This window comes from Callithrix jacchus, chromosome X (assembly GCF_049354715.1).
Source record: "Callithrix jacchus isolate 240 chromosome X, calJac240_pri, whole genome shotgun sequence".
Classification (NCBI taxonomy): Eukaryota; Metazoa; Chordata; class Mammalia; order Primates; family Cebidae; genus Callithrix; species Callithrix jacchus.
Window position 1 is genome coordinate 134,774,787 of NC_133524.1, and position 20,949 is coordinate 134,795,735.

Genomic DNA, 20,949 nt, shown 5'->3' on the forward strand with positions numbered 1-20,949 from the left:
AAACTAAACTTGAAAGGTTGTGTGGGTCACAAGAACGGTAAATCCTAGGTGAGTCCTAGTGTTAAACTGGGCTTAGAGCTAGTGGTCTTGGAGGACATGTGACCTACTGAGACGACAGCCAGGGAATGCTTGTGCCACCCCACCCTCATCTCAACCCCAGCCTGTATAGCTCACAACTCTAAAAGAGACACCTATCTTCTTCTTGAGGAAAGGAGAGAAAAGAATAAAGAGGACTTTGTCTTGCATCTTGGATACCAGCTAAGCCACAGCAGGATAACCCAACAGTCAGAGTCATGAGGCCTCCTTTTCAGTACCTAGCTCCCAGATGACATTTATAGTAACACTCTGGGCCAGAAGGAAACTGACTACCATGAAGGGAAAGACCCCATCCAAGCAGGACCTATAACCTGATGACTATGAAGTCAATGGCCCCTGCATAACCAGCAGCGATACCCAGGGAGTATGCCATGGACCTTGGTTGAGACTAGCTGGCTTCACGTGACACTCAGCACATTCCCAGTTGTGGTGGCTATGGGGAGAGACTCCTTCTGCTTGAGAAAAGCAGAGGAAAAAGCAAAGAGGACTGTGTCTTGAACCTTAGGCACCAACGTGGCCATGTGGTCAGGCAGAGCAAGTAGTGGGCTCTTGGGGATCCCTGATTCTAGGCCTTGGCATCTGTATGGCATTTCTGGACTTTCCCTGGGCCAGAGGAAAGTTCACTTCCCTAAAAGGTGAGTCCCAGGCCAGGCAGCATTTACCACAACATGACTGAAGAGCTCTTGGGAACATCAGTCATAGCCTGGCAGTACTCCCTGTGGGGCTGTGGTGGTAGTGGCCAGGAGCTCAGGCTCCTTGATCTGTGGAAAGGGGAGGGAAGAGTAGAAAGGGATGCATCTTGTGATTTCAGCGTCAGCTCATAGTAAAATAGAACAGCAGGTAGGCTTTTAGAGTTTTAGACTGAGTCCCTGGCTTCCAGATGGTACCTCTGGACCTGCCCATGGTTTGGGGCAAATTGTCACACAGAAGGGAATGACACAAGCCAGCCTGACTTGGTGACCTGCTGATTGTAGAGCTCCAGGGCCGTGAGCAAACATAGGTGATTGCCAGGTAGTGGTTCGAGTGACTCTTGAGTGAGAACCAAGAGTTATCGCTGGCTGTGCTGGCTTCATATTTAAGCCAGTGAAGTTGCAGTGGTGGTAACCACAGGGGAGCTTGTGTCACTCCACTTCCAGTTTCAGATGGATCACCACAGAGAGAGAAAGAGAGAAAGACACACACACACACACACACACACACACACACACACACACACAGAGAGAGAGAGAGAGAGAGAGAGAGAGAGAGAGAGAGAGAGAGACTTTGTTAGTTTGGGAGAAAGTAGGGAAAGAGAATAGGAATCTCTCTCCCTGGTAATACAGAGAATTCATCTGGATCTTATTCAAGACAACCAAGGTGGTACCTGTATAAATTTGCAAGGACCATTGTGTGTGTTACTAGGCTTGAGGGACCTCCTAATGCAAACAGAACTTGTATCATAACACCAAAGTTCTTTACAGTACTTGCAAAGCCTTCCCAAGAGTAATAAGTACAAACAAGTCTAGACTGCAAAGACTACGATGAATACCTAATGCTTTGATGCCTAAACACAGACAAATATCCACAAGCTTTAATACCATCCAGGAAAACATGGACTCACCAAATGAACTAAATAAGGCATCAGAGACCAACCCTGGGGAAACAGAGATACATGGTTTTTCAGACAGAGAATTCAAAATAGCCATGCTGAGGAAATTAAAAATAAATTCAAAATTGGTGGAAAAGAAATCCTTTATCAGATAGGTTCAACAAAGAGATCAAAATAATGAAGAAAAACGAAGCAGAAATTCTAGAGTTGAGAAATCAGCTGACATACTGAAGAATGTATCCATTTTTTAATGGTAGTATTGATAAAACAAAAGAATTAGTGATCTTGAAGAAAGACTATATGAAAATACAGTCAGAGGAAATTAAAAAAAATTAAAATACAATGAAGCACACATACGGGATGTAGAAAATAGCCTCAAAATGACAAATCTAAGAGGTACTGGCTTTAATGAAGAGGTAGTGAAAGAGATAAGAGTAGAAAGTTTATTAAAAGGGATAACAGAGTACTTTCCAAACCTCGAGATAAAAGACTACTTCAAGAAAGAAGTAGACTACTTGAAGAAAGAAGACTACTTCAAGGCATTTGATAATCAGATTCCCAAAGGTCAAGTATAAAGAAAGTATTCTAAAAGCAACAAGAGAAAAGAAACAAATAAGATATAAGGAAGCTCCACTACATCTGGCAACAGACTTTTTAGTGGAAACCTTACAGGTCTGGAGAGAATAGCAAGACATATTTAGAGTTTTGAAGAAAAAAATCTACCCTAGAAAAGTGTATCTGGTGAAAATATCCTTCAAAGATAAAGGAGAAATAAAGATTTTCCAAGACAAACCAAAGCTGAGGAATTTCATAAACACCAGACCCCATCTTTCAAGAAATGCTAAAGAGAGTTATTCAATCAGAAAAGACATTAATGAGCAAAAATGAATTATCTGAAGGTACAAAAGTCACTGATAATAGTAAGTACACAGAAAAAACATTGAAAATTGTAACACTGTAACTGTGGCATACCAACTGCTCTTAAGTAAAAAGACTAAATAATGAACAAAAAATAATAACTTGAAAAAATTTCCATAACATAGTACAATATGTGGAAAAAATAAAGAAAAGAAAAAAAGGAAAATTTTATTTGAAATTTTACAGCAGAATTTTATAAACCTGTGAGGTTGTATCTTATTCCAGAGAAATTAACTCACAGTCTTCATCAGATTCTCCAGGGGATCCAGAGCCAAAAGAGAAAAAAAAAAAAAAAGAAAGAGGGGCGGGGGGGAGAGAGAGAGAGAGAGAGAGAGAGAGAGAGAAGAGTCAAATAAACAGAATCAGAAATAATGAGAGGGATATCACTACTGTCCTCACAGAAATGTAGCTCATGTCTGTAATCCCAGCACTTTGGGAGGCCAAGGTGGGAGGATCACCTGAGGTTGGAAGTTCGACACCAGCCTGACCAACTTGGAGAAACCCTGTCTCTACTAAAAATACAAAGTTAGTCGGGTGTGGTGATGCATGCCTGTAATCCCAGCTACTTAGGAGGCTGAGGCAGGATAATTGCTTGAAAATGGGAGGCGGAGGTTGTGGTGAGCCGAGATTGTACCACTGCACTCCAGCCTGGGCAACAAGAGCAAAACCTTGTCTCAAAAAAAACCCAGAAAAACAAAAACAAAAAAACCCCCAAAACAACAAAAAAGTCCAACCATCAGAGAATACTATAAACACCTCAATGCACATTAACTAGAAAATCTGGAAGAAATGGATAAATTCCTGGACATATGTCCCCTCCCAAAACTGAACCAGGGAAAAACTGAATCCCTGAGCACACCAATAATGAGTTCTAAAATTGAGGCAGTAATAAATAGCCCACTAACCAAAAAATGCCCAGGAACAGAGGGATTTACAGCTGAAATCTTCCAGATGTACAAAGAAAATTTGCACCATTTATACTGAAACTATTCCATAAAGTTAAAAAGGAGGGACTCCTTTCTAACTTGTTCTATGAGGCCAACATCATCCTGATATCAAAACCAGAGATACAACAAAAAAAAGAAAACTTCAGGCCAATATCTTTGATGAACATCAATGCAAAAAAGGAAATTTTGATTGACCGAAGGCTTTATCCCTGGGATGCAAGGTTGGTTCAACATAAAGAAATCAATAAATATGATTTATCATATAAACAAAACCAAAGACAAAAATGATATGATTATCTCAATAGATACAGAAAAGGCCTTTGATGAAATTCGACATCACTTTATGTTAAAAACTCTCAATAAACTAGGTATTGAAGGATGTACCTCAAAATAATAAGAGCCGCATATGACAAACCCACAGCCAATATCATACTGAATGGGCAAAAGCTGGAAGTATTCCCTTTGAAAATCAGAACAAGACAAGGATGTCCTCTCTCACCACTCCTATTCAACACAACATTGGAAGTTCTGACCAGGGCAATGGGCAAAGTAAAGAAATAATGGGTATTCATGAGGGAGGACTCAAGATGGCGCTGTGAGAACAACCCAGGATTGGAGTTCTCGTTGTGTCTGCGGAGAGGTGAGTCTGAGCTGCATTTCCACACTGATCTTTGTTGCTCACGGAACGGGGAAATTCCCAAGTGAAGAGGAGACGTGGGACGCCAGGCAGATATTCCGCCTGGCGAAGCCGGCAGCCGGGGTGGTGGCGGCTGGCCCTACCCAGCGCTCCCCACAGGGCGCACTTGTCCAGGTGCCCCGTTGAACCAGCAACTGGAGACGTGAGAGGGCTGGACTTGAGACTGAGCTAGACTTGAACAGTGGGCCAACCCAGGGGATTGCAGTAACAGAGCGTTAGGATTGGCCCAGTGGGACGAACAAAACCGCGATTTCAAACAAGCCCCGTGCAGACGGCCCAAGACGCTCTGAGGGGGAGGGGCGGCCATCATTACCCAGGTAACCCGCCCCAACTGAGATACACGCCCATTGCTGACGCAGCCAGCCGTTGCCGAGGCAACCCGTCCCTACTGAGATACACGCCCACTGCTGACGCAGCCAGCCGTTGCCAAGGCAACCCGTCCCTACTGAGATACACGCCCACTGCTGACGCAGCCTGCCGTCGCCGCCTGCCGTCGCCGAGGCAACCCGCTACAACAGAGAGACTCCGCCGCAGGGCGTGGCGGAGAACAGCAGAACAGCGGAGCCAGGGCGAGCCTCACAACAGCAGGGCGGAGCCTCGGCAGGCAAACAGTGGCTAGTCTGCATCCTAGCTGGGCAGGACCTCAACGGACATCCAAAAATAAAGCCCAAACCCCTCAACACAGAGCATTTGAGAAAAAAAAGGGTTTTTTTAATGAGCTCTGTTGCAGCAGAATCAAACATAGCAGCCTAACAGCCCTGAATGAACAACACAGCTCACAGCTCAGAAATTAAACCCCTATAAAGTACAAACTGTCTCCTCAAGCAGCTCCCTGACCCCTCTATATCCAAAAGACTGACATTAGGCAGGCACCATCCTGGGACAAAGATAGCAGAAAAAGAAACTGGTAGCATCCCTCGCTGTGCCACAGCTGCTAGAGGTGCACCCCAGACAAGCAGGGTCTGGAGCGGACCTCAGCACTCGTACAGCGAAGGGGCTAGACTGGTAGAAGGAAAACTAAGCAACAGAAATACTTCATCATCAACATTCAGGGTGTCCACTCAGAGACCCAATCGAAAAGTCAGCAACTACGCAGACGACCAGTGGACAAATCCGCAAAGATGGGAAGAAACCAGCGCAAAAAGGAGGAAAACACCCGAAACCAGAATACCTCGCCTCCTAGAAAGGACCAAAACTCCTCACCAGCAAGGGAACAAAGCTGGACGGAGAATGACTGTGACGAAATGACGGAATTAGACTTCAGAAGATGGATAATGAGAAACTTTGGTGAGCTAAAAGATCATGTATTAAATCAATGCAAAGAAACTAAGAACCTTGAGAAAAGATTTGAAAAAAGATTTGAGGAAATGATAACAAGAATGGATAACTTAGAGAGGAATATGAATGAATTAAAGGAGCTGAGAAACACAATACGAGAACTTCGCGAAGCATGCACAAGTTTCAATAGCCGAATTCACCAAGCAGAAGAAAGAATATCTGAAGTCGAAGACCAACTCAATGAAATAAAACGAGAAACCAAGATTAGAGAAAAAAACGCAAAAAGGAATGAACAAAGTCTCCAAGAAATGTGGGACTATGTGAAAAGACCTAACCTACGTTTGATAGGTGTACCAGAAGGGGACGAAGAGAATGAATCCAAGCTGGAAAATACTCTTCAGGACATCATCCAGGAAAATTTCCCCCACCTAGCAAGACAGGCCAACACTCAATTGCAGGAAATTCAGAGAACACCACAAAGATATTCCGCAAGAAGAGCAACCCCAAGGCACATAATCGTCAGGTTCAATAGGGTTGAAATAAAGGAGAGAATACTAAGGGCAGCCAGAGAGAAAGGTCGGGTCACCCACAAAGGGAAGCCCATCAGACTCACAGCAGATCTCTCGGCAGAAACACTACAAGCCAGAAGAGAGCGGGGGCCAATATTCAACATTCTTAAAGAAAAGAACTTTCAACCCAGAATTTCATATCCAGCCAAACTGAGCTTCAGAAGTGAAGGAAAAATAAAATTCTTTGCGAACAAGCAAGTACTCAGAGATTTTGTCACCACCGGGCCTGCTTTACAAGAGCTCCTAAAAGAGGCACTACACATAGAAAGGATCAACCAGTACCAGCCATTCCAAAATCACACTGAATGCTAAAGAGCATCAACATAATGAAGAATCTACAACAACTAACAGGCAAAACAGCCACTTAGCATCAAAATGGCAGTATCAAATTCACACATAACAATATTAACCCTAAATGTAAATGGACTAAATGCACCAATCAAAAGACACAGACTGGCAAATTGGATAAAAAGCCAAAACCCATCAGTGTGCTGTATCCAGGAAACCCATCTCACATGCAAGGATACACAAAGGCTCAAAATAAAGGGATGGAGGAAGATTTACCAAGCAAATGGAAAGCAAAAAAAAGCAGGAGTTGCAATTCTCATCTCCGATAAAATAGACTTTAAAGCAACAAAGATCAAAAGAGACAAAGAAGGCCATTACATAATGGTAAAAGGATCGATACAACAAGAAGAGCTAACGATCCTAAACATATATGGACCCAATGCAGGAGCACCCAGATACATAAGGCAAGTTCTTAAGGACTTACAAAAGGATGTAGACTCCCACACAATAATAGTGGAAGACTTTAACACTTCACTGTCAATACTAGACAGATCTACCAGACAAAAAATCAACAAGGATATCCAGGGCTTGAACTCAGACCTGGAGCAAGCAAACCTGATAGACATTTACAGAACTCTCCACCCCAAATCCACAGAATACACATTCTTCTCAGCACCACATCATACCTACTCTAAAATTGACCACATAATTGGAAGTAAAGCACTGCTCAACAAATGCAAAACAACTGAAATCATAACAAACAGCCTCTCAGACCATAGTGCAATCAAGTTAGAACTCAGAATTCAGAAACCGACCCAGAACCGCACAGCTTCATGGAAACTGAACAACTGGCTCTTGAATGTTGACTGGGTAAACAACGAAATGAAGGCAGAAATAAAGAAGTTCTTCGAAACCAATGAGAACGAAGACACAACGTGCCAGAACCTCTGGGACACATTTAAAGCCGTCTCTAGAGGAAAGTATATAGCAATAAGTGCCCATATGAGGAGAATGGAGAGATCCAAAATTGACACCCTATCGTTAAAATTGAAAGAGCTAGAGGACCAAGACCAAAAAAACTCAAAACCCAGCAGAAGACAAGAAATAACTAAGATCAGAGCTGAGCTGAAGGAGATTGAGACACGAAAAACCCTTCAAAAAATCAATAAATCCAAGAGCTGGTTTTTTGAAAAGATCAACAAAATAGACAGACCACTAGCCAGATTGATTAAAAAGAAAAGAGAGAACAACCAAATAGATGCAATAAAAAATGATAAAGGGGAAATCACCACAGATTCCACAGAAATTCAAACCATCATCAGAGAATATTACAAACAACTCTATGTGCATAAACTAGTAAACCTGGAAGAAATGGACAAATTCCTGGATTCCTGTGTCCTCCCAAGCCTAAACCAGGAGGAAGCTGAAACTATGAATAGACCAATAACAAGGTCTGAAGTTGAGGCAGCAATTAAGAGCCTACCACACAAAAAAAGCCCAGGTCCAGACGGGTTCACAGCCGAATTCTACCAGACACACAAGGAAGAGCTGGCACCATTTCTTCTAAAACTATTTCAAACAATCCAAAAAGAGGGAATCCTTCCCAAATCATTTTATGAGACCAACATCATTCTGATACCAAAACCCGGCAGAGACCCAACAAGAAAAGAAAACTTCAGGCCAATATCCATGATGAACATAGATGCAAAAATCTTCAATAAAATATTGGCAAGCCGATTGCAACAGCAAATCAAAAAACTTATTCATCATGATCAAGTAGGATTCATCCCGGGGATGCAAGGCTGGTTCAACATACGCAAGTCTATAAATGTAATTCACCACATAAACAGAACCAAAAACAAAAACCACATGATTATCTCAATTGACGCAGAGAAGGCATTTGACAAAATTCAACAGCCCTTTATGCTAAAAACCCTCAATAAACTCGGTATCGGTGGAACGTATCTCAAAGTAATAAAAGCTATTTATGACAAACCAACAGCCAATATCATACTGAATGGGCAAAAACTGGAAGCATTCCCTTTGAAATCTGGCACTAGACAAGGATGCCCTCTTTCACCTCTCCTATTCAATATAGTACTGGAAGTTCTAGCCAGAGCAATCAGGCAAGAAAAAGAAATAAAGGGTATTCAAATAGGAAAGGTGGAAGCCAAATTGTCTCTATTTGCAGACGACATGATAGTATACCTAGAAGACCCCATCGCCTCAGCCCAAAAACTCCTGAAACTGATAAGCAACTTCAGCAAAGTCTCAGGATATAAAATCAATGTGCAAAAATCACAAGCATTCGTCTACACCAATAACAGACTTAAAGAAAGCCAAACCAAGAGCGAACTGCCATTCGCAATTGCTACAAAAAGAATAAAATACCTTGGAATACAACTCACAAGGAACCTAAGAGACCTCTTCAAGGAGAACTACAAACCACTGCTCAACGAAATCAGAGAGGACACAAACAGATGGAGAAACATTCCATGTTCATGGTTAGGAAGAATTAATATCGTGAAAATGGCTATACTGCCCAAAGTAATTTACAGAATCAACGCTATCCCCATCAAGCTACCATTGACTTTCTTCACAGAACTGGAAAAAACCACCATGAACTTCATATGGAACCAAAAGAGAGCCCGCATAGCCAAGTCAATTCTAAGCAAAAAGAACACAGCGGGGGGCATCACACTACCGGATTTCAAACTATACTACAAGGCTACAGTAACCAAAACAGCATGGTACTGGTACCAAAACAGAGATATAGACCAATGGAACAAAACAGAGGCACCGGAGGCAACACAACATACATACAACTATACAATCTTTGATAAACCTGACAAAAACAAGCAATGGGGAAAGGATTCCATGTTTAACAAATGGTGTTGGGAAAACTGGCTAGCCATGTGCAGAAAGCAGAAACTGGACCCCTTCCTGACACCTTACACTAAAATTAACTCCAGATGGATTAAAGACTTAAACATAAGACCTGGCACCATAAAACCCTAGAAGAAAATCTAGGCAAAACTATCCAGGACATAGGAGTAGGCAAGGACTTCATGAACAAAACACCAAAAGCATTGGCAACAAAAGCCAAAATAGACAAATGGGACCTAATCAAACTCCACAGCTTCTGCACGGCAAAAGAAACAGTCACTAGAGTGGATCGGCAACCAACAGAATGGGAAAAAATTTTTGCAGTTTACCCATCTGACAAAGGGCTGATATCCAGAATTTACAAAGAACTCAAACAGATTTACAGAAAAAAAACAAACAAGCCCATTCAAAAGTGGGCAAAGGATATGAACAGATACTTTACGAAAGAAGACATATATGAGGCCAACAATCATATGAAAAAATGCTCATCGTCACTGGTCATCAGAGAGATGCAAATCAAAACCACATTGAGATACCATCTCACGCCAGTTAGAATGGCGATCATTAAAAAATCTGGAGACAACAGATGCTGGAGAGGATGTGGAGAAAAAGGAACACTGTTACACTGTTGGTGGGAGTGTAAATTAGTTCAACCATTGTGGAAGACAGTGTGGCGATTCCTCAAGGCCTTAGAAATAGAAATTCCATTTGACCCAGCAATCCCATTACTGGGTATATATCCAAAAGTCTGTAAATCGATCTACTATAAGGACACATGCACACGAATGTTCATTGCAACACTGTTTACAATAGCAAAGACCTGGAATCAACCCAAATGCCCATTGATAATAGACTGGATTGGAAAAATGTGGCACATATACACCATGGAATATTATGCAGCAATCAGAAATGATGAGTTTGTGTCGTTTGTAGGGACATGGATGAATCTGGAGAACATCATCCTCAGCAAACTGACACAAGAACAGAAAATGAAACACCGCATATTCTCACTCATAGGTGGGTGATGAAAAATGAGAACACATGGACACAGAAAGGGGAGTACTAAACACTGTGGTCTATTGGGGGGAACAGGGGAGGGCCAGTGGGAGGGGGAAGTGGGGAGGGATAGCCTGGGGAGAAAAGCCAAATGTGGGTGAAGGGGAGAAGAAAAGAAAGCACACTGCCATGTGAGTACCTACGCAACTGTCTTGCATGCTCTGCTCATGTACCCCAAAACCTATAATCCCATAAAAAAAAATCATAAAAAAATAAAAAAAAAATAAAAAAAAAGAAATAATGGGTATTCAAATATGAAGAGAGGAAGTCAAATTAATTTTGTTTGCAGATGACATGATTCTATATTCAGAAAACCTCGTCATCTCAGCCCAAATGCTTTCTAAGCTCATAAGCAACTTCAGTAAAATCTCAGGATACAAAATCAATGTGCAAAACTCACAAGCATTCCAACATACCAATAATAGGCAAGCAGAGAGCCAAATCATGAATGAACTCCCATTCACAAATTCTAGAAAAAGAATAAAATACCTAGGAATACAGTAAACAAGGGAAGTGAAGGACTTCTTCAAGGAGAACTATGAGTACTGACCAAAGAAATCAGAGGACACAAGCAAATGAAGTAACATTCCATGCTCATGAATAGAAAGAATCAACATCACGAAAATGGCCATATTGCTCAAAGTAATTTACAGATTCAGTGTTATTTCTATGAAACTATCAATGACATTTTTTGCAGAACTATCTTTAAAAGCTTTAAAAAAATTCATGTGGAACCAAAAAAGAGCCCAAATAGCCAAGGCAATCCTAAGCCAAAAGAACAAAGCTGAAGGCATCACGTTACCTGACTTTAAACAATACTACAGGGTTATGGTAACTAAAACAGCATGGCACTGGTAAGAAACAAACAAACAGAAAACAGGCATGTAGCCCAATGGAATAGAAATAAGGCCACACACTTATGACCATCTGATTTGCAACAAAGCTGACAAAAACAAGCAATAGGAAAAAAAATTCATATTCAATAAATGGTGCTAGGATAACTGACTGGCTGTATGCAGAAGATTGAAACTGGACTCCTTCTGTAGAATATATATGAAAATCAACTCAAGATAGATATTAAAGAATTAAATATAAAACCCAAAACTATAAAATTCCTGGAAGACAACCTAGGTAATACCATCCTGGACAAAGAAACAGGCAAAGATTTTATGAGAAAGACACACACACAAAATCACAACAAAAGCAAAAATTGACAAATGGGATCTTATTAAACTTAAGTGCTTCTGCACAGCAAAATAAACTATCAACAGAGTCAACAAACAACCTACAGAGTGGGAGAAAATTTTTGCAATCCATGCATCTAACAAAGGTCTAATATCCAGCACCTATAAGGAACTTTAAAAATTTTATAAGTAAAAATAGTCTTATTAAAAAGTAGGCAAAAGATATGAACAGATACCTTTTCAAAAGAAGACATATATGTGGCCAAAAGGATATGAAAATATGTCCTACATCAATAAACAAAAGAAATGCAAAGCAAACCACAATGAGATACCATCTCACATCGGTCAGAATGGCTATTACTAAAAAGTTAAAAAATAACAAATGCTGGCAAAGTTGTGGAGAAAAGGGAACACTCATGCACTGATGGTGGAAATGTAATTAGTTCAACCATTGTGGAGAGCAGTAGGGCAATTCCTCAAAGAGCTAAAATCAGAGCTATCATTTGACCCAGCAATTCTATTACTAAGCATATACCAAGAAGAATATAAATCATCCTACCATAAGGACACATGCACATAAATGTTCATTGCAGCACTATTCACAATAGCACAGACATAGAGTACACCTAAATGCCCATCAATGGCAGATTGGATGAAGAAAATGTGGTACATACATATCATGGAATACTATTCAGATATTAAAAAGGAACAAGATTACATCTTTTGCAGGAATATGAATGGATCTGGAGGCTTTTATCCCTAGAAAACTAAATAGGAACAAAAAAACAAATACTGTATGTTCTCACTTACAAGTTGAAGCTAAATAATAGGAACTTATTACCACAAAGAAGAAAACAACAAACACTGGGGTCTACTTGAGGTTGGAGGGTGGGAGAAAGGGGAGATCAGTTAAGATAACTATTGGGCAATGGGCTTTGTACCTGGGTGACAAAATAATCTGTACATCGAACCCATATTACACAAGTTTATCTATGTAACAAATCTAAATATAAAATAAATGTTAAAAAAAGAAATCAAGCAGAAGTTTATTAATCAGACAGGTCTAAGGAGGATATTGTATGCTATACTTGGCCCTATGGGGTTGTACTTGCGACTAGAATGAATAAGCAGGAGGTATGGGATCACCTGTGGTTCCCCTGGGAATACGTGATTGGCTTATTCGAATAATTCCCCATGCTGGAAGGGAGGTGAAATCCATTAGATTGAGACTGTTAGCGAAACTATCCAGGTGGGAAGACTTTGCCACTGGGTGAAGGTCACTGGTGAAAGCAGGATAATTCATGGTTAGGACATTGGTGTCCTGTGAGTCTTGAAGATATGAAGAAAGGAAACACATGAAATAATAGTGAAATAATAGGCCTTACTACATAAAGACTTGCAGTGTTACAGAAATCCAAGTAATTACTATTTCCTCTGCTATGAAAAAATAAGAACTTCCCTAAAGCTCCTCTAAGGGTTAGCTCCTTCTCTTCCCACCTATAGATGGGAAGAGAAATTCAGAACTTTTCAGACTACTTTTTAGTTATGGAAATCTTGACAGAGCTTGGAGCCACAGAAGAGAGGCTACCAGGCAAGATTTGTGGCCAGTGATGAATGTAGTCACTGTCAGAACCAAGAGGGTAGGGGATAAGTGGCTGGCTTCTTTTTCCTTCCATTCTTAAATCCCATTTTACTACTTCCCATTGACCAAACTAAAACAAAAGCCAGGGGAAGGGAGCCCAAGATTTCAACTGTGATCTGCCTCCAGGGCATAGAGCTGGATGTCCTAAAAACGGAGAATATACAGGGAAGGAGCACTGAAGTAGAGGAGACAGATTTAGCAAATACAAATACAGGGCATGCAGTTGAGTTTGAATGTAAGATAAACAAGAATAAATCTTCAGTATAAGTGTGTAGCAAATATTGCATGAAACATGCTTACTCTAAGCAGTTTTCATTGATTACCTGATATTCAAATTTCACTCAGTATCCTATATTTTATCTGGCAACTCAACAAGAAAATATTCAGCACAAAGGTGTTTCTATTATTTGGGCTTGTGACTAGCCATTGACTTCCTGTGTGTATCTCAGCGAAAACAGAATTATATTTTTCAATGTATCGGAAGAAATGATCTCTGACCCGCATCCCTATCCCATTCCCAGATAAACTCACTGGAACCATTGAGATGAATGGCAGCCTCTCAGAAGTAACTTGTCAGATTTTCAGTGGGTGTGAATAGAATGCCACATGCATGGCATTTCAGCCAAATAGCGAGTAGGTGGCAGTATTCATCAATTTATCAAAGGGAATAACATTTTCTCTTTGGAAATAAAACAGTGACAGTATGGGGAAAAATGTAGATAGCTGAATATTATAGAAGACATTTTGAATAATTTTGATAAGATTAAGGATTGACACAGTACTATAATGAGATTTCATTTGTGTTTTAATGAGATTTTTTTCCCCTTTCTGAGTTATTTTAAAAATTAGAACCAAATTTATTCTTGAACTTCTAAGCAGTTGTGCTTAAAACTGTAGGGTAGTGATGAGCCATTGGTAGAAGAGCTTTGTGCTTGACCCTGCGGGGTAACTTCACCCTGGCTTCACAATAGGGCAGAGAAGCAAAGGAGAGGAAGCCTGGTCAAACATGTGTTACTGGCTAAATAAATGTAAGTGCCTACCAAGGCCAGGCATTGAACTGGGTGTGTGGGATGCATAGGAGAATCAGGCCGAGTAACTTTCCTCAAGAAGTTTACAATATTATGTGAGAAAGTGGCATTGACTAAGCTAGCACAGCAATCCTGTTGGTAGATGTTATGATTGTCTCATTTTTCAAATGAGAACACTGAGGCTAAAAGAGGTTAAGTGACTTGTCCATGCTCACACAGCTACCCAGTGGCATCCAAACACTTACATAAATAGTAAGATGTACTACTGTGTTTTCTCAGTAATATTACAAAGTGCTTCAGATCAAATGGGAAAGTATTCCCTCTCATCAGGTGTTATTAAGCAAGTGTTTCATGGAGTTCAAAGTATTTCAGCTGGCTTTTCCTGAGTAAAGAACAGATTTAGCACAACCATGGAGGCACTAAGTTTCAAAGAATGGAGATTAGCAAGTGGACTCATTTGATTCCAGCAGCACAATCATGTAAATTGGGAGGAGAGACTCAAGAGAAAGTTAGATTAGGGCCTGAGTGGGATGGGCATCGAATGCCATAGAGAGAATTTTTAATGTACATTTTAAAGAAAGCTATTGTCACTCTGAGCACTGTAGTAACATGAATGAATCTGTGCTTTAGGAATCATATAGGATTAATCTGAAAGAGAAAACAACATAGATAGGTATGAGAACCTGTTAAGAGGCCATTGCTATAGTTCAAACAAGAGGACTGGAAATAGGGTATTAGGGAAGACAATGCATTGTACGAATGAAAACAATATAAATAACGTTAGTCTGCATGACATGTGCACTGAAATGAGTACAAATGAGACTTGTTCTGATTGACGGGCATTATGAAGCAGACAGCAGCTTGGTAAGTAGAAGTTGCCTTATATCAGAGTATGATTATCAGTGATCTATAAGACTCGAGTCCAAAACACTATTTTAAATTGAATCCTATTCTGTGCAACAGCATTTCCAATGTGGATTCTTCCCACATATTCTTCCAAAAACAAATAATATTTTTCCATATGTTCCAGTAATTCCACTTCTGATTACATATCTAGAGGAAATAAAACCAGTGTACTGAAGAGATAGTTTACACTGCCATGTTCATTACAGCACTATTCACAATAGGCAGTTATGGACTTAACCTAAATGTTCATCCGTAGGTGACTGGATAAATAAAATGTGGCGGGCTGCGTGTGGTGGCTCAAGCCTGTAATCCCAGCACTTTGGGAGGCCGAGGCAGGTGGATCACGAGGTCAAGAGATCGAGACCATCGTGGTCAACAAGGCGACACCCCGTCTTTACTAAAAATACAAAAATTAGCTGGTGGCGAGTACCTGTAATCCCAGCTACTCAGGAGGCTGAGGCAGGAGAATTGCCTGAACCCAGGAGGCGGAAGTTGCGGTGAGCCGCATTACGCCATTGCACTCCAGCCTGGGTAACAAGAGCGAAACTCCATCTCCAAAAAAAAGAAAAAAAAAAAAAAAAGAAAATGTGGCATATACACACAATGGAATACTACTCAACCTTTTAAAAAAAGTGAAATCCTATCATTTGCAGCAACATGGATGGAACTGGAGGTCATTATATTACATGAAATAAGTCAAGCACAGAAAGATTAACATTGCATGATTTCATGTATATGTGGAATCTGAAAAAGTAGAGTTCATAGAATCAGAGAGTAGAATGGTGGTTACTAGGGGTTTGAATGGAGGGAGAAGGATGGGGAGATGTTGAAACAAAGTTTCACTTACATAGAAGGAATAAGTTCTAGACATCTGTTGGATAGCATAGTGATGATGTAATAATCGATTATATATTTGAAAATTGCTAAGTGAGTATATGCATATATACACTTTATATATACTTTTTTACAGACTATATATATGTGTGTGTGTGTGTGTGTATATATATATATATATATATATATATATATATACTTTTTATATATACAAAATAAAAAAAAAAACAGAAAAAGAAGAGGTTTCTCTATGTTTACCAAACTGGTCTCAAGCTCCTGGCCTCATGCGATCCTCCTGCCTCAGCCTCTGAAAGTGTCAGTATTACGGTATATCCTAAATGAGTAGATTTTGACTGTCTCACCACAAAAAGGTGCTAAGTATGAGGTGATAGACATGTTAATTAGCTTGATTTAATCATTTTACAACATATGTATTAAAATGCTATATTATAAAACATATATATTTTGTTAATTAGAAATATTTAAAACCCAACCAAACAAAAACAGAAGGTTCTGAGGTCAAATAAGTGTGGAAAAAACTGTATATTCAAGCCCTATCTTAGAGGATCACAATACACATTCACCTAGGGAAGGTTCTGAGAATTCCTTCAGCAAAGATATTAGTTGAATCTTGTTAGCCAATTATTTCCCAAACTTATTTAACGCTAGAACTCTTTTTAAAATGTTGAAACCTAGTAAGACCTGGCAAAGATTGTGTTTTGTGAAATTCATATTGTTATCCTCTTCATCTGCAATGCATTCCCTCTGGTGGACTCTAGAGTGCAGTCCCTTCTTTCAAACACAGTTGAAATAAAATGAAATCCCAACGTTTGGTGGACACCTGTCAGCAGTGACCTCTGCTGCAGCAGGTATTGATCCTGCTGTCGACAGCTGGTGTCAAATAATTTTTTTAAAAAAGCAGGGATGATGGTGATATTGCAAGGGTAGCTGTCGGTCACTAGCTCAAGAGCTCAGCTCACTGAAGTTGTCTCTTTCTCCTTACAGTTGTTTTTATCAATTTGTTGTTCATCTGAACATGCTTTTATGGCTTTCTCTTTGTTCTCCTGACCCTAGCAGTCTTAGAGATGGTGGAAAAGTTGTGTCTTTGTAATTGTGAAGTGTCTACATCTAGTAATAAAACCCAAGCTATCTAGTTAATTACATCATCCCCTTGCTCAAAATCTTCCCCAGATCCCCATCACCTACAGAAACAAAGATCCAAATTATTTGTGTGGGCACGATGACTCTTCATGCTCTGACCCCAGCACACATGCACATATGATGCATGAGAACACACACACACACACACACACACACACACACACATCACTGTTTATTGTTTTCTAATAAGGAGGCATGTTTTTTAGTTTTTCCTGTGGTTACTCTACTCTCTGTAATTGAAGGGCCCTTTCCCTTGAATGTCAAAAATTTCAATTAGCTGCAAAGGTACATAGCAAGTGCTTTCTTCTCCTAGTAGTTCTACGAGACACCTCCAGTTGGAATGATTCCCAGTTGCTGTTTTTTACTTTTTACACATCCTTTATCAGTTTATTCTGGGTGTAAACTAGCTTGGTATGAATCAGTAGTCCCACTGGATGCCAGTGTCTTGAAGGTAGAGAATGTTTTACTAACCTCAGTAACCTCTCTAATCCATCAATCAACAAATATTTGAGTGCCTACTCTGAGCCAGGCACAAAATCCTACACACAGTAGGGACTCCTATTGATGTTTGTGTACTTTCAAAGCACAACCTCTAGAAGTGGAAGTGGGTTTTCTGAATCAAAACCTCAGGAAGTGATTAATGTCACCACCATTAACATGATGAATAGGACCACAGGCTAAGTGTTGTTGGGACCACCCTAGATGTGACTTTGTCATGGGAAGCCTTGGAAATCCAGGGAGTCACCCAAGACAAGCCAGTGATTCTACTGACAGTGCTGTCAATTGTAAGTGAACCAAAGAGGGAGGTGGCATTTGTAATTATTTTTGGAATTTTTTGGCATAAGTCAGCCTAGATAAGCTCCCAGTGGGAAAGCCCCCCCCCCCCCCCGGCCTTGTTTCTGTGCTTGCATTGGTATCATTACACTGCCACCATTACTGAAAATCGGACCTCTTGGATTTGGCCCTTCTTCTCTTCATCTGTGGAATATCTGACCCCAGTTCAATAACTATAACCACCCCCGTGGAACAGATGCTGTACACACCATATCTCAATGAACTGTCGTAGCAGCCCTAAGACATTATTATAAATAGAATATTCATTTTTATAAAGCAGGAAATTGTAGCTCAGAGAGCAGAAGTGCTCTGACACTTTCATCAAGGAAAAGCAAACATCTTAATGATCCAGTCACTTTGTGTTTGAATTTTGTGGATCTTTTCACTCCCACCTGGTTATTAATAATATCTGGCATATTTGAATGCATGCTATATTCCAAACATTCTAATAAGTATTATTTTATTGAATCCTACAAATAATCCTTTGAGGTTTCTTGAATTTGAAGAAAAATTAGGCCCAGAGAAGGTAAACAACTAGCCCATGGTCATTAAAGAGGTAAAGCATGGCAAGGATATGGATTCAGATCTTTTGGATTCTGGACTTGCCACCCATTCACCAGACTGCATAACCTCCTCTTGTAATGCAGGGGGCAGTCTAGGAGCTGCTGTCTGAAGGGATCGTATATCCTCAGTAGACTCTCAGGGTGTGTATTCTAAACAGAAATGTTCCACATTAGTGACTCAGTCTCAAACTTTACTTATGTTCCTTCAAGCCCTCCCCATTTTCTCTTTGGACCAGTTGACCCCTCTTTTCATCTCATCTTCAGGGTCAGTCTCAGATTTCTTGACATGGTACAGTCCAGAGCCAGAATAATTTCTTTTCGCATCGTTTGTGTCTAGGAAAACAAATCTCTTTCCTGGGTTTCTCATCAGCTTACTGGAACAGAATGACTGTGCTGTCCACATACTGAATTTGTCTCATCTTCTCTCGGTACATAGCTCTGTGCTTAGCTTTCTTTAGCTGCTAATATTGGTAACAGTTCTTTAAGACAGGGTAGTTTTTCTGTCTTAGATGATTTCTAAGCCTCAAGCTTTTTTTTAGCTCATATGCCTACATTTCCTTTATATTTTTGTTCTTGTCTCTTTTGTCTAGTAAATACTACTAGCAGGTTCTATTTAATATTTTGAAGGTATGCATTTGAACCCCAGGTCAACCTCTGACTTGGTTTTTGACCTTGGGCAAGTTACTTGTTCTTAGGCCTCAGCGTCTTTACATGTAAAAGGTGAGAGTGGGAAGATGTCCAAGGCTCCTTGTACCTCTGACATTCTCTGTCTCAAACTTCAATGTCAAAGGACAATACTGTATGAAAACAGTCTGAAGGTTTTTCCTATCTCCATTTGACTGTCTAGGAAGGTGATTTGGCTACAGAGAAATAAACCCATCTACTGATATTCCACTTACCCGTACCAAAGTTCATGAACGTGTACCACAAATGGAGAAAATAATTATCTCAATTTAAAGTATTTATGACCCAATTGTTTAGGATTACCCAAAGTTTAAACAGTGTACTCATTGAGAACCTCAGTCCCACCTCTGACAAAGTGAATGCAGAAACCACTTTTTCAAATCCCAAATCAACACACAAGTATGAGTGGGCAGAACACTTGAAAAGAGAATTCTTCTAAAAATTCCAGGATTCATGGTCTTCCCTCAGTAAATGATAGAATTTCAGAATTTTCAAGGTAGGGTATCAACTGGACAACCAGGCCCAAGGCCAGATAAGAGCTTAATTATGCAAATGCTGCTGCAGCTGCTGCTTGTCACCTTCTGTCACCTCAAAGGAAGTATGTAGCTTTGGGTTGGCCTAGCGGGAGAATTAGGAGGGAATGATAATCTTTTCATTCCATCTACATTTAGCATACCCACCAAAGGGCAAGTTAGCAACTTCAAACAACACCTTGACAATGACAAACAGTGAAGTTAATGCAGGCTCTGACAACTCCAGAGCATACTCTTACTAAAACAAAGTGTTCTGGCTCAAAAGGGGGTCCCCGAAGCCAAATGAAAAAGCAGTTTCCAAACGGATGGCAAAATTCAGAGGAAGAAGGAGAGATAAAGGGTGGAAGATGAGGTTGTTTACTTAGAATTTGATTGTTCACACTAAGCCCAGCAACCCCTGTGGTCTTGAGCTTGCTTTGAAAACATGATGTCGCTAAAAAGATCAGGATTCGATGGGAACATTCACACTTGAGCATTTGCCCAGCTCTACAGGGAAGTGCTGAAATCAGTGGGAGGGTCTTCAGACCTCTGTGATTGCAATCATGGCCAAGCTCAGGCGCTGCAGTTGTGTAGCACAAAATACTGCCCAAGACAAATCTTTCAAAACAAAGTGTAGCTAAAACATCTCTCTTTCTTGAGGGTTAAATAAAGACTGTAACATTTCAAGCTCAAGGACTTAAAATTGTTTTGGCCAGGCCTAAGGAACCCAGAGTTATTCAGGCCCATGATAGCATATCAAGGTCACAGTTTACAGAGAAATCAAGTGGTAGTGGGAAGGATTTAAGTTTTGTTGTTTACTGAATTCTACATGAAAACTGTTTGACCAAGTTTCCTATATAGAAAGAACCTGATGTTTACCGTAAAAAGGTGGTTAGGAACAGATAATAACAACAAAAAGTCTGCTTTCACATCTTCATGTTTTATCTTCTGAGATTGAAAAAACACAGAACGGTGATAAAGTTGGAAGTTTCCCAAAAGATGATCTCATTCAAACTTCTAATTTTATGGTTAGGCCAACAGAAACCACGGAAGACAAAGGACTTTCTGTGTCCCAAAGCTAGTGAGTGACAGAATTAAGAGCAGAACCCAGACCTTCTGACTTCTCATCTTGGGTTCTCTTTGAGTTGTCTGTATGTAGCACGTGTATGAAATCCAAGCCCTTGGCTAGCTAGTGTCCATGCTTCCTTTTAGCATCCTCCAGTGATGTGTGTGGAAATGGTGTTGATTACACATCCAGAAGAATATTGGAACTGAAGT